This window comes from Halichoeres trimaculatus, unplaced genomic scaffold, assembly GCF_033239565.1.
Source record: "Halichoeres trimaculatus isolate MK-OKI-2021-1 unplaced genomic scaffold, fHalTri1.1 fHalTri1_scaffold_3, whole genome shotgun sequence".
NCBI lineage: Eukaryota > Metazoa > Chordata > Actinopteri > Labriformes > Labridae > Halichoeres > Halichoeres trimaculatus.
Window position 1 is genome coordinate 7,000,485 of NW_027437181.1, and position 14,024 is coordinate 7,014,508.

Consider the following 14,024-nt stretch of genomic DNA (forward strand, 5'->3'; position numbering starts at 1 on the left):
TGACAGCTGCCACTCTTGAGTATTTTTTTCAGGGGTTGTAAAAAAGTTGGGAGGTAGAGTCAAGAAATGACTGCTTCATTGGCTGCGCCTGTGATGGGGGTATTTTGGCTTCATAACCGTACAATGATAAATGGCAGAGCCACGCTGTCCACTTTCTATACAGTCTGTGATCATAAGTGAGTTATGAAGATGTCAGAGGTTATTTTTGACTCTGTTTATTTTTTTGTCAGAGGCTGAACATGACAGATGTACTGAAGAACATCACACAACTACTTTAGATAAATAAAACAGAAACATCTTCTTTACTGTTGCTATTAGTGGACGTGTTGCTGGTGATCCTCTGAGACTTGAGCAGGAGCAAACTGCCTTCTTCAAATACGGATTTCGCTTGTGCTACCCGCTGTCACCATGGAGAGTTTGGGAGAGCAGAGAGGCCGTAAACAAACAAAAAATGAAGTTAGAAGCCATGAAGTTGGGGGAATCAGTTGTATGGATCTAAGGCTACTGCACAGGAGGTGACAGCTGTGTCAAGTGTAGTGCACACCCTCTGCCATGACACTCAGGTCATCGCTACGCACACAAAGCAGCTGGTCGGTGCTGTATCTGGGCTGACATGGATCGTAAATTCTATTGACTACGTCTCATATTTCTATCAAGGAAAAGTAATTTCGCGTGATACATATCTTTATCGTTTTATCGCCCAGGCCCAGGTGCAAATATGTGAATCTTTATAGCCCTGTTGAAACACTAAACCGACGGCCTGATGCTTCTCAAAGAGTCCTCAAAGTTCTGCAGGAAGTCCTCACAGGATGAATACCCAACAGGTAAAGAGGAAAAAAATAACGGAAGAATACAATCAGAGCCTCTGTCTGTCTGTCCTTCATGGGTTTCAGCTGCTCCCTGAGTATCATTGACTCTCCTCTCTGTGGGTGGATTGCTGTGGGCCTGTGGAGAGCAGCATTTAGAGTCGAGTTGATCAAATGAGCAGTTGTCACGAACAGATCGTGCTGCACTTCAAAAAGAACAGGAACTGCACAGGTCTTTAAAGCACAAAGAGACACCAAACCAAAACTGCACCGCTTCTCTTCTCAATGCTGACCTTATCAGACCCTAACTGGCTCCTTACCTGTGGTATTCACAGGAGGAGGGGGGAGGGGTTGCTCCAAAACACCCACTAAAGTGCCCTCTTAGGATCCAAAGCGAGCGCTAGCGTGCTCTCTTATGTGTGTTAAAGTGCCCTGGAAACATTCTTGTCTGTGCACGCTACTGCTCAGCTCCTTACCCCTCTTTGTTTGCAGAGAGTGACACACACACAGCAACCACGAAGTGACAGGAAATCAAGCAACACAGGTGTGACAGATACAGTCAAATCAAGTTGTAACGAAAGGATCTGCCTGACAGATCTCTGTCAGTGATGCCACTAACTTTTTCTGTCACAGAATTTTCAAGCCCATCGTTGACGGTGGCCATATTGGAAATGCTGATTTAGAGATGCACCAATCTAATGTTTTAAGTCCCAATACCTTCACTCATACCTGGGCTCTGGAATCGGTCAAATATGATACTGATCCAATCTGATACAGTATGAGACTGAAAATTATGTTTTGGAAACTTCTGGAATTTCAAACAAAAATGAAATTAAAAAAATTATATTTACTGTGTGTAAATGTATGTAACAGTTCAACTAAACAACAGGAGTTGTTTGGGGAGGAAGCCTGAAATACCTCCAATTTGCTGAGCCGTGGTAGTTATCTTCCTTTATATTTTAGACCTACCAATGTTGATGAACACAGAGGAACATAGAACTCAATTGAATAGATCTGCCCCTTGTTACCAATATCCAATCCATGTTTTGTGTCTAGGAACAGATACAAGGATTAGCTCTGTGGATCCTGGTGCATAACTCGACCTATCTTTGTTTGAGTTAAGATGAGGAAAAGAGGCAGGCCTTTAGCCTTCTCGCTAATAGTTATTGGGTGCCCATCTGTCAATCAGCCTCGCCCTTATGTGGACAAAGCTCAAGGGATTAACAGTTTACAAAGTAGAGAGTTATACAAAAAAAAATCTCCTTGATCAAGAAACGATCTGTTCAGACTGAAATCTTGTTTTGAAACAGGCTGCAAACAAGTTCATTTCTGCTGTAAAGATCAGCTTTTTGAATAGCCACGTGCCTCAGTTCTGCTGTTTCTACACATAGCCTCTAGTGGACACTCAATGAACTGCAGTTTTTAACACTTCATCACTTATCTTCATCTTCATATTTTAAGGCCAGGGCAGTGGTACGGACAAAGGGGTGGCAGTCAACCCCCCTTGTGGCCAAATTGTTGAAAAACATCCACTGAAGTGACCTCTCGGGTACCAAATTGTGTGTTAAAGTGCCCTCCTGGTTGATGAAACACACACACACTTAACTGCCCTCTTGGTGGCAAAAACACGCATTGCATGTGCCTTTTTTCCTGTTTTCAACCCTACCCTTTGAAAAAGTTTGTACACGCCACAGCATCAAAGTGTTGTTTGTTTTGAGGGTTGTTTTTTCCAGTTGATGCTCATAATGAAGTGATAAACATGTTCATATTCGACCTTATAAGAAATGGCACAAAATTAAATTGGATGAGTATTGGAAAAGAAAAAAAATGATTTTATCGGTGCAAAAGATCCCAGTTTGCTGATAAAGCACACTTTTACAAGGGTTTTTAAATTATTTTGTGGACCCCCTAGCTGTGATTCAGGGACCCCAGGGGGTCCTGGGACCTAATTTTGAGTATGCTGATCTAAATGGTTCATGTGGACAGAGAAGAAAATGTGTTGACCAAATACGACACATAATGCAATGACCCCAAAAACTCTTTGACCCTGATTACAGAATGGCTGAAGTGATTCAGTCCAGTCCAGCAAACTCGTCTATCCCTGAAGAACTGTCTGGCAGAATTAAGAACATTCCTCACGGGCTTCTCAGAGTGACTCATGTTTAGTAAAGGTCATTATCCCACACCGAGTTCAACTGACAAAGTTCAAAGTGTCCTCACACAAACAGACACATTTAAAATCCACTGTTCAGACCAGAATGAGCTCCCCCCGTCCTGCTTTAGAGCCACAGACCTTTAATATGTGACTCTAAGCCTCATTGACCCGCTGCTCCCATGGGGCCGATCCTCAACTGATGAAGAGTTACAGTCTGCTGACAGTAGAAAGAGACCAGTCGATGTCCTCCGAGGTCTCAGGGGGCTCTTTGGTAATCTGGACCCAGAAATGATTCAAAGCAGAAGGAACTTATCGTATCTTTAACCGTTCCCTTCAAACACAACAACACATGCACTCAATGATCCTGAATCATTGATAACTTACAGCGTAAGTGGGTCAGTTTACTGCAGCAATATGAGAAAAGAACATGTGTTTGAGCTGCAACACCCACAACAGAGCTGATTAATTAATAAGGAGGTGGATTAAAGAGGTATTACAGCACCTCAGTGATCAGGAGAGCAAAATCCTGCAACACTATTCGACGACTATATGCTATTCCAACATGTTAACCTGGAAGTAACTAGGGACGCACTGATACCGACCGGTGGTATCAGTTATCAGTGTATCGGTGCCCCTCAAGGCTCGATCGGTATCAGTGGGAAGAGATCCATGATGCCGATCCAGGCAAACAGCTCTCTGCCTTTTTGTTTGTTTGTTTGTTTACCAGTGCTCTTTGCTACTTAATTTGAAAAGTTGCCTCTGATGCACTTGCTTAGTTTTTTGCTGCATTACAAGTCTACAGGGTATTACAGTTAACATTTGAAAAGAACTTGCGTACGTTCTGAAGAAATGTTTTGACGGTAAACATTTAAATATTTCATAGTTTAAATAGATATTAACTTCAGTAATTCCATATAGTCATTATTTACCTTTTACCTAAAACATTACCAGTCTATCCCACAGTAGGACATGCAGGTTGTTATTTGACACTGGTATCGGTATTGGAACCAGAAAAGTTGGATCGGTGCATCCTTAAAAGTAACATAAATGAGATCATTCAAAACTAAGTCAGTCAACAAAACAAAAACAATCTCAGACATGCTACATACTTTGGTAAGCTAGCTTAGGAGCAAGCTAATAAATTGCTATGGTTACATGTGTTTGCTAACTCCTCACCAAATCCAAACCAAAGATCCCTAAAAAAAGCAGTTGGTCCTGAAGCTGCCACAAGGATGGTGAAAGTCATCAGGTTTAGATGAGCCGGTATAGCCTAGTGGTCTAGGTTGGGTGACTCATGAGGCAAGCCAGGTCTGAGTCCAGCCTGTGTTTCCTTTCCTATGTCACTACCAGCTCTTTGCTTGTTTCTGCTCTGTCTACCGTCCTATCCTCACTGATTAAAGACATAAAAAGCCAGAAAAATAAAAATACATTAGGTTTATGTGTCAAAGCTAATGAGCTATCGAGCTGCTTGTTTTGGTGCCTTGAATTTCATGGCAAAACAAGAAGACTTGGCAGACTATGACAGAAGCAATGTAATAGTGATGAGGTATAAAATTAATAGGACAGTCTGAGCAAAGGATAAAGGGAAATTCATCTTTACCAGGCAGTCTACATACAACTTTATCGCCATTTACCATGTTACAACGTGATTTCTGTGACTCTTTCCATCCTGGTGGTACGTATTTGGAGCATCAAGTGGTAAATTCATCCTTTATTTTAGCTTAACAGTCCCACAGAGACTGCACCAGTCATTATTATGTTAAAATATTTTGTTATTATTGCAACTTGTTTTTGTTTCTACTTGTTAAATTGTGTGTCTTCAGTAGTTAAAACCATTTTGATGGCAACATTCATTTACTACCATTCTTTCAATTCTACATCCTGATAACAGTAGCTACCGTATTTTTTCCCTTATGGCTCCTCCAGACGTAATTTACATTAACTAAATGATGACTTTTGAGAGAAATACTGAAAAATTTAACCTGTGTAGAGATAATTCAGTGGTTTTGGTGAAGCAGTGAGGGTATAAGAGTCTGTATTTATGATGTTGGAGTTATTGAATGTTAACCTCAATGACCCTCCTCTCCCTTCGTCTCTGCACTGTGCCTTTAACAGCTCTGCTCCATTGGCAGCCCACCAATCTGTGAAATCACCCTAATCCGCCCATTCTGCCTTCATCTGCTCCTGATCAATGGTCACCTATGGGCCGAGAGGAGCGGAGGGAGCAGAGGGTGGAGGTATTGATGGTCATGGAGCCGGATCGATAAATGGATCACTCTAGTCTCCTCTATCTTTAAGATGCTACTTTTGTTGATGAAGGGCTTTTTACATTCCCCTGCAGATGCTCTCAAATATTAGCTCTTATTTCACTTGCAAAAGAGGCTCCACAATCTTTACAGGTCACACAAACACTAAGTGAGAACTTTGTTAGAATAATGATGCCATGCCACAGCTTTAAGTGACTCTATAAGTCCGGCCTTCTGCATTTTTTATTGCGAACAAATCCAATGACAGGAGCAGCAGGGTGTTCCAGTGATCTTTAACAATGCACTCCTTCACCTCCTCCCTGCTCTTCACACTGAGCTGCACCGAGCAGAGGAAGGTACAGGTGGAGCTGAAGGTTTCAAACAAACTCCAGAAAAACAAGAAAGAAACGTTTTTGTAGAGAAATTAAATGAGAAGATGTTTTAGCTTAAAAACAGCGTGGGGAAATGTTTAAACTGTTTAAACTTTTTTTATGTTCAGCAATGTGCAGTTTCTGTGCAGATGTGTAGCTCTGTGCAGAACCACCTGTTATTATCAACCTGTCAGCAACCTATACAATAGCTCAGCCAGACCAAGGGTAACGCTGATACTTTAAAAATACAGTTAGACCTGCTTCCTGGGACATAAGATGGGCAGTAAAACCACAACAAAGACCTAACAGCAAAAATAACACCATAGAAGGAGACAGACAAGACGTGTAGCACTGCGGTTAGCCGGTTAGCATGGAGGGTATTCAGCCTGTGCTGGCTTTGATTTGTTGACACTTGAAAGGATACAAGGTCTGCAGACAAAGCCGCCTAAAGCGGGTTGAAACAGTTGCTAAAAGTCCCAAACAGTTTCGAGTGGAGAAGCAACTTCAAAAGTCTGTTGATTAAGGACTTTTAGCAGGATCAAGCAGCAACCTCCGGTCTAAGAATATGAGACAATGTAGAAGTGCTAAAATCTGCTGTTTTTCGAGTGTCTGCTTGAGGCTGGCTCTGAAAGTCACATACACACCGAGCCAAAAAAAAGATGTTTTCAAAGCAGAAATTAACCTATTTACAGCCTGATTCAAAACACGTCTCCTGTCTAAATCGCTAATTTCTCTATCGGCACACACTGTACAGGGGGTGAATTTTTTTTCTAACTCAACAGTTCAGAGGATATTAAGATCGCAAGCTCGCCCAATCAGAGGCACAGCTCAGGTCACGTGACAGACAGGTGCCCTATAACTGTACACAAAGCCCTTGCCACTACCAATATGGCCGCTATAGCTGATGTGCTTCATTTACTGTTTTATAAACAGATGGGTGACACCCGGGAGACTGTGTCCATGTTTTATACAGTCTATGAGTGGGATGCATCCCTCTCAAACAGCTTCAGATTATTAAATACTGATCTGATGAGGAGATTATGACACATATATCAAACTAAACTAGGATGCATTCCCAAGGACGACCTCTGTGTTTGAACAGCTGTTGTGAACTGGATATCAACTGACACGTTCATCTGAAGGTCTCCAGTTTGCAGGGTCACTCTTTAAACTGGAACACCAGGAGCTGACAGAGACATATTCATACTGTCAGGCTCAAAGAAGACCATGTTTAGGAGGCACTAAACCAAGTCCATCACAGCTGGGGGTCATCTTATTGTGGATGGAAAAAAACACTTTGGCTGCTCCACCAATCAGAAACCTTCAGGTTGCAGACCCAACCTAGCGCCATTTTTAGGGCTCAAGTTATCACCCAGAGCTAAATTTAGACCTTAGTTCAGGCAGATAAAATACATCTTGATTCGCTCCACCCCCTCTGTTGGTCACTGGTGGTCCTATACTAGAAACACAGTATCTCTCTGTTTTCTTTAAACTTTGACTTTGACCGAATGAAAGAGAAAAGAAATGTATCCAGCAGTCTTTGTACCGCAAAGCTGCACTAGCTTCTTTAAACTGCAAAAAAATTGAAATCTTATCAAGTGTTTTTGTCTTATTTTCGTAAGAAAATGTCTTTTTAGACTTAAAACAAGCCAAATTACCTGTCTAGTCCAGAAAAATGTCTTGTTTCAAGTTGTTTAAAGACAAAATGAGGTCTGAATTGCTTGTAACAAGTTAAAAATATCTGCCAATGGATCAAGAGGAAAGTTACTTGTATTAAGTCATTATTTTAGTTTCAAGCAAATTTTCTAGTAAATTTCTCTTGTTCCATTGGCAGATTTTTCTTACTTGTTTCAAGCAATTCAGACCTTTTTTTTTCAACTCAAAACAATACATTTTTCTGGACTATTCAGGTGAATTTGGCTTGTTTTAAGTCTAAAATTACATTTTCTACTGAAACAAGACAAAAACACTTGATAAGATTTCCATTTATCTGAATGTAGAGGTGCACCAATCACAATTTTCCGGCCGATCACCGATCTTTAAAAGCCTGACCTGCTGACACCAATTTGGGCCAATACCGATTTTTATTTTTCATTTTTTATAACTGACAACATATACCTTCAATGTTCCAATCTTATTTTGTTGAAAATCATTGAACAAAACCTAGGAAACAATCAAATCTTTATGTTTTAACTTTTAAACAACTAATAAAGTGCCCCGAGTTTTAGGTCTCAGAGCAAAAAGCAACAAAGGCTGGCTGTTGGACCTGCCTGGAGGTATAGAAGATCAGTGTCATATGTAAGGATGGGCCGATCGTTGATCCCCCAAAATTAAAGAAATTGACACTGATGGATCAGCCGACTGATGGATCGGTGCATGTCTGAGTTAATGACAGAAAAAGTCTTAAAGAGCATCTTCTACATGAAATCTTACAACACAAAAACAAACATAGATGTTGGATATGGTGTGAGAAAAGTGGCCAAAAATGTATCAGTAATTTACTGTGAATGGCGACACAGTCATGGCAGCGCTTCATTGCACTGTGGGAGGAATAGAAAGTTCCTCTTTTGCCAAAGCACCAGCTTGGTGCAAATACTCAGAAACAGATGGGAGAACTTTTTTTGTGCAAAGGTCTGTGGCTAAAAGCGAGCTTTGTAGGACCAAATCCTTAGGATTCTTGGACAGCATCATGAGCTGCCAACAACACAAACGCAATCCCTTCACCCCAGCTCTGACCCATCCCTCTGCAAAACCTGCAAAGCACAGACTTTGAGGTTTAGAGCCAGAATTTCTGGATGCTGGATGCTGAAAATGGCATCTGACATCGTAGGTTTTCAGACGGTGTTGAAAGAGTTCTGTTTGGAAATTAAGACCTTGGTTGTTTGATGTTTTTGCAGCCAAACATCATTTACAGATCAGGTCTTTTAGTGTTAGAACACTGGTATCGTTTCTCTGAACGGCCGTGCTTTTTGAGATCATAGACTCAAAGAGATCTGGTTGTTTTGTTGCAGATTTATAACAGGAGACGCATGATGGGGACAGAAGTCTGCAGAACTGAGGCCTCCTGGAGGCAGAGAGCAACCCCTGTTACCCCTCACAGTCCGTAATGTCTTGTGCTCCTGAGGGCCTTTGACTCAACTCGATGCATAATTAGCCAAGGGGAAATCTGAGCTTTTCCTGTTTGCAGCTCCCCCCTGGCAGAGAGGACAATGAAGTAATAGCTTTTTTAGGAGGAGCTCAGCGTGCAGCAGAGAGCTGAGAGAGCTGAGAAAGCATTTCTGCCCCGCAGCAGAGAGAGACAGAGAGAAGGAGTGAAAAGCATCCATCATCCATGTAAATATGTTTTACTACAAAACTGCACAATCTCTTAAAATACAGCAAAATCTAATCTCACAGTGGAGACCTCCTCAGCTCTATTAGCGGGGCAACTCGTCTCAGGACGTTCAGGAAATTCTGCAAGAGCAGCTTTTTAAAAGTTTACTGTTGGCCGAGGAATAATGTTCCCCACAGGAGGCCGACGGAGAGAGTGTTACAGCAGACTGACTCAACAGGAGGTCCTTTAGTCACCTCAGGACGGCCTGTTTTTAATCATTCATAAGAACTTATGAATATTAAAACCAGTACTCTGCTTCTTTTAACTTTTAAATACCTGCTGCAGCTCAAACAAAGGCGGCAGAGAGGAAACACAGATGGTCAGACGTCACACTGATGTGTTTATAGACATTAATGCAGCTTTATGTTGTTATCACAGCAGGGGTTTAACAGATTTGTCAGGTTAATGACTCAGCTTACACTCAAGATTTAACTGCAGACCGAGTGTTTGACAGCTTAAGTTGGTGTTTTAGTTCAAATCCTTCATAATGTCTTCACTTTGAGCAGCGGGCAGGTGTGTTCACCTGCACCGGTTACCATACCTCCAAATACTTTTCTGCTAATGCAAAAAGAGTAACTCCATGTGGGCTGTGCATCCTTCTCCTGCATGAGGCGTTAAAACCAAACAACCTCTGAACTACTGCACTTAAACTTCTTTTTAACAGCGTTGGGCTGCAGGTATTTTAGAGTTTATGAGACCTCAGGTGATACCATCACAGCAGGATCGATGTGTGTGTCCCCATCTCCCACTCCGATGTTCAAAACAGACTGGGTCATACTGTTTTTAGGACATATCGATGTACTCTCACTCAAGATTTTAGTCAAGACTAGTGCTGTCAGGCAATTAAAAAAAATAATCTAATTAATTACAGGATTTGTAATTAATTAGATTAATTAATTGCATTTTAATCTCATATCTGCTTAAGGTCCCAAAATAGAGAATTTGAATTCCAGGACATTAAAATTACATTAAAGGACACTAAAAACCATTTAAAAATAAGGTGGGAATATATACAACACATTTTTAGGTACCCTGAGGCATAGGGAACACATGAAAAAAAGTGTTATGGTTCTATCTTTACAAAATCTACTCAATTTTCACTGCAATATGAACTTCTATACTTCTATGAGGTCAGAAGAACCAGGGCCACAGGCTAAAAACTGTGAGGAACTATGTACAAAACACTTTATTCAAGTCTTGGATCAAAGAAAAGTGAAGTATTCTCAGTTTAACATGATCTGAACACACAAACTGTTGCTAATTGGTGTAGAGCAGCCCCAAACTGAAACATGACACCAGGAAGATGGAGGGAAATTTTCAAAGAATTCTTTAGATTTAAATACAAGACATTTATCCATCATTCAGGGCTTGATTGATGCAGTAAAGAGTGAAGAATTATCTGTTTTTTACAGAATTGAGCTAGAGCAAACTGTTAATTTTCGGTAGATTATCAAAAAGGACGTGTGAATAAACGAGATGTGGACAGCAGTCCCCTTAACAGTGCTCTCTCTTCCCCCGTTTCAAAGCATGTTGCTAACGTCAGGTGTGATACATTCAGGGACCATCGGAAATTTGAAAATCTGACGAGAACACCACTTTTTCCATGTAGGACAAACGGTTTGTAAATGCCAGACATTTGAAAATAAGTGCGTTTTTGAACGCCTCGCGGGTTTGGGATCCAGATTAATGTGCGTTAATTTTTATAACGCGTTAATTTACGGTGTAGTTAATTAATCTAATTAACGCGTTAAAATGACAGCCCTAGTCAAGACATGATTTTTTTAATCTGAAAACTTCATGTTACATTAAAGAGACATTAAAGAGACTGTGAGGAGGATCTATTTTGATTTGACTGTAGCGACACTTTTGGCCCAGAGTCACACGCACAGTGTCATGAAGCCGTGACTCTAACCAACGTGTGTGTTTGTTTTGGAAATGAATGGGGATCAGATCTTCTTTTTGACTCTACTTTTCTTTGTTCAAGACAACTTTTTACCGGCTACAACACTACAAGGTACTATATTTGTTAACAGTTACATGGAGCTACAATTTGAAACATGATAACAAGCAAACTTTGTCAGTTTGTACCGTAGTTTATTAGCCTGCTATACTTGGCGCTGCAGTCAGCTCAATGCTCTGAACCGTGTCAGTAGTGTGTATCATTAGTAAATCCTGGTTATGTCCTGCCAGTCATCTACCAATCAGAGCTAACATAACTTCACTCTTCATTTTATTGATAGACTCTCAAGTTTGAACAGACCACTGCAGAATAACTTCTGACTGTGGGTTGGAAGGAACATTGTTACTTACAGTTTAGTCCGTGTTTTAGCCATTGACTTTATATAGAGTGGACAGCATGGCTCCGCCGTTTACCATTGTATAGCTTTGAAACCAAAATATCCTTGTTACATGCACCGCCATTAGCAGCCATTGTCCAGCCAGAGCCTGTGCAGTAGAGGCTGAGTGGAGAGTGGAGAAATAATATTTTTTTTCTTTCAAGAGTCTAATCTCTTCTTAGCTCTCCCTCCTGACTTATTTCACAATCCCCCCCCCCAAAATACACAAGAGTGGCAGCTGTCAATTATTGTTAAACGTGCCTTGTCTTAAACCTCTTATAACTAAGGGAAACGAAACCATCCATCCATCCATTTTCTGCTGCTTATCCGGGGTCGGGTCGCGGGGGCAGCAGCCTTAGCAGGGAAGCCCAGACTTCCCTCTCCCTAGCTACTTCATCCAGATCTTCCTGGGGGATCCTGAGACGTTCCTAGGCCAGCCGAGAGATGTAGTCTCTCCAGCGTGTCCTGGGTCTGCCCCGAGGTCTCCTCCCAGTGGGACGTGCCCTGAACACCTCACCAGGGAGGAGTCCGGGAGGCATCCTCATCAGATGCCTGAGCCACCTCATCTGATTCCTCTCAACGCGGAGGAGTAGCGGCTCTACTTCGAGCTCCTCCCGGATAGCCAAGCTTCTCACCCTATCTCTAAGGGAGAGCCCAGCCACCCTATGGAGGAAGCTCATTTTGGCCGCTTGTACCCACAATCTTGGTCTTTCGCTCACTACCCAAAGCTCATGACCATAGGTGAGGGTGGGAACGAAGATCGACCAGTAAACAGAGAGCTTCGCCTTCCAGCTCAGCTCCATCTTCACCATGGGAATAGGCCTGGCCACCAGGCTTTTGCCATCAAGCCCCACCCCCAGGCCTGGCTCCAGAAAGGGGCCCTGGTGACCCACACCCAACTCTTCAGAAAAAAGAGGACTGGAATACAAGGCAGCCAAATGATATCTTCAAATCATTGCATCAATCGGACGTGGGAAACTTTTCTACCAGGTGTATTAATTTTTTAAGTTTGACCACAGCCCATCTGGAATGACTGGGGAGCCAGATTTTTTTTTACCTATACTGCAGCCAGCCACTGGGGGGAGCAGTTTTTGTGGAGACCTCACTTCAAGCCTAGCAAGATGACGTCCATTTTATCTACAGGCCATGGTTTTACTCTCTAGCTTGTGTTTAAGCCTTTAGCTCTTCATCTCTCTCCTGTTTAGCTTTCTTTTAGGCTCCTGTGTCCATTCTACTAAATTTCATCAGCCACGCCAACCATGCCACCACGTTAATCACTCCGGTCCTGTCCTATCTGATCAGTAAGGACAGAAATAGCATTAATTATCTATTTTGGTATATAATCTAGAAGAGAGACTTTCTCAAGATGGCTTAGACGGTCCCAATTAGGGATGGGTACCTTTCACATTTGAAACGATACGGTACCTATACCCGGTACCTGTCAATCAGTACCGGTACTCAACGGTACCAATTTTCGGTACTTTCTGTGTTATGGTGGTAAAAAAGAAAAAAATCAATTTATTGAAGAATAAAATACACATTTTTTTTTTTCAATTTAACGTATACATTCTTCAATATATGACCTTGCAATGCCGTGTTTATGCCCAGCATGGAAAATCTACTCTTCCACTCCTTCACAGTCACAAGGATGCATTTAGGTACCTAAATATGGTAACTTTTGATTTTATGTATATCAGTACTCGGTACTTTTGACAGAATTCGGTCGGTACCTATAAAAGTACCTAACTCGGTACCCATCCCTAGTCCCAATAGCTGTATTTTTTAGTCTGTATTTTGTCCCTCTGGTGCCCCCCTAATATCTTATAAATGATTTACAGTTAAAAAAAAAAAAAAGTATACCTGTCCCTGGTGGTTTGGTAAACTTTTATTTCAGCCTCGGTCTGAAACACTTAGTTTAAGCTGCTGTCTCTTTAAGGCTACCCACTTCACTCTGATTGGCCAGCACTCTGGAAGCTTGTTGAAGGGCAGAGCTATGGGTAAGAATTTGGCGTTTAAAGCCTGCCCAAGATCATTTTGTGATAACCTCATCATTTTAGCAAGTCTGGTGAAGATCTGGTGCTATTTTTAGTGTTTCAATAGATTCAGAGATTTCTGCAACATCTGGTTCTTTGTAAAAATGTTTAATTTATGAGAAAGAGTAACACCCCTTCTTTAAGCTTTACGATTCTTGGCCTTACAGCCAGAAACCAGGTCCTGAAGATATATTTCACCCTGTTTAAGTAGAATGAAACCAGGAGAATCAGAGTGATTAAAAGTATGTTGAACCAATCTACCTGAGCCTCGTTAACTCATTTAAACTCTGCAGGCCGAACACTGGAGAGCACTCCTCTCCTCGTCTCCCTGAAATGAGACAGAAACAGTCTGTTCAGAGCCTCAGCTGCTGAAGGAGGACGAATGAGGAGCAGGGACGATGTCATTTTTCACACTTCTCCTCTTCATAAGCCGTTGTCAACAACATAAACGAGCCGTCCAAAAAACAAGATTCTACAAAATGAATCTCCATTAACGTGAAGCACACCCTGGAACACGGCCGCTCTTCAGGTGTAAATGGGTTTCTCCCGCTCAGGTAGTGTTTGTCCGAGCCCTACGGAGGAGGGAAGGAGCTCTGATGATGTTTTTGAATTATATGAAGTGTTGTGATCATCACCTTACATGCCCTCCATTGTGTTCCCTGAATCTCAGGAGAGGAACCATTCAACTAAAAACACCGCCCGGC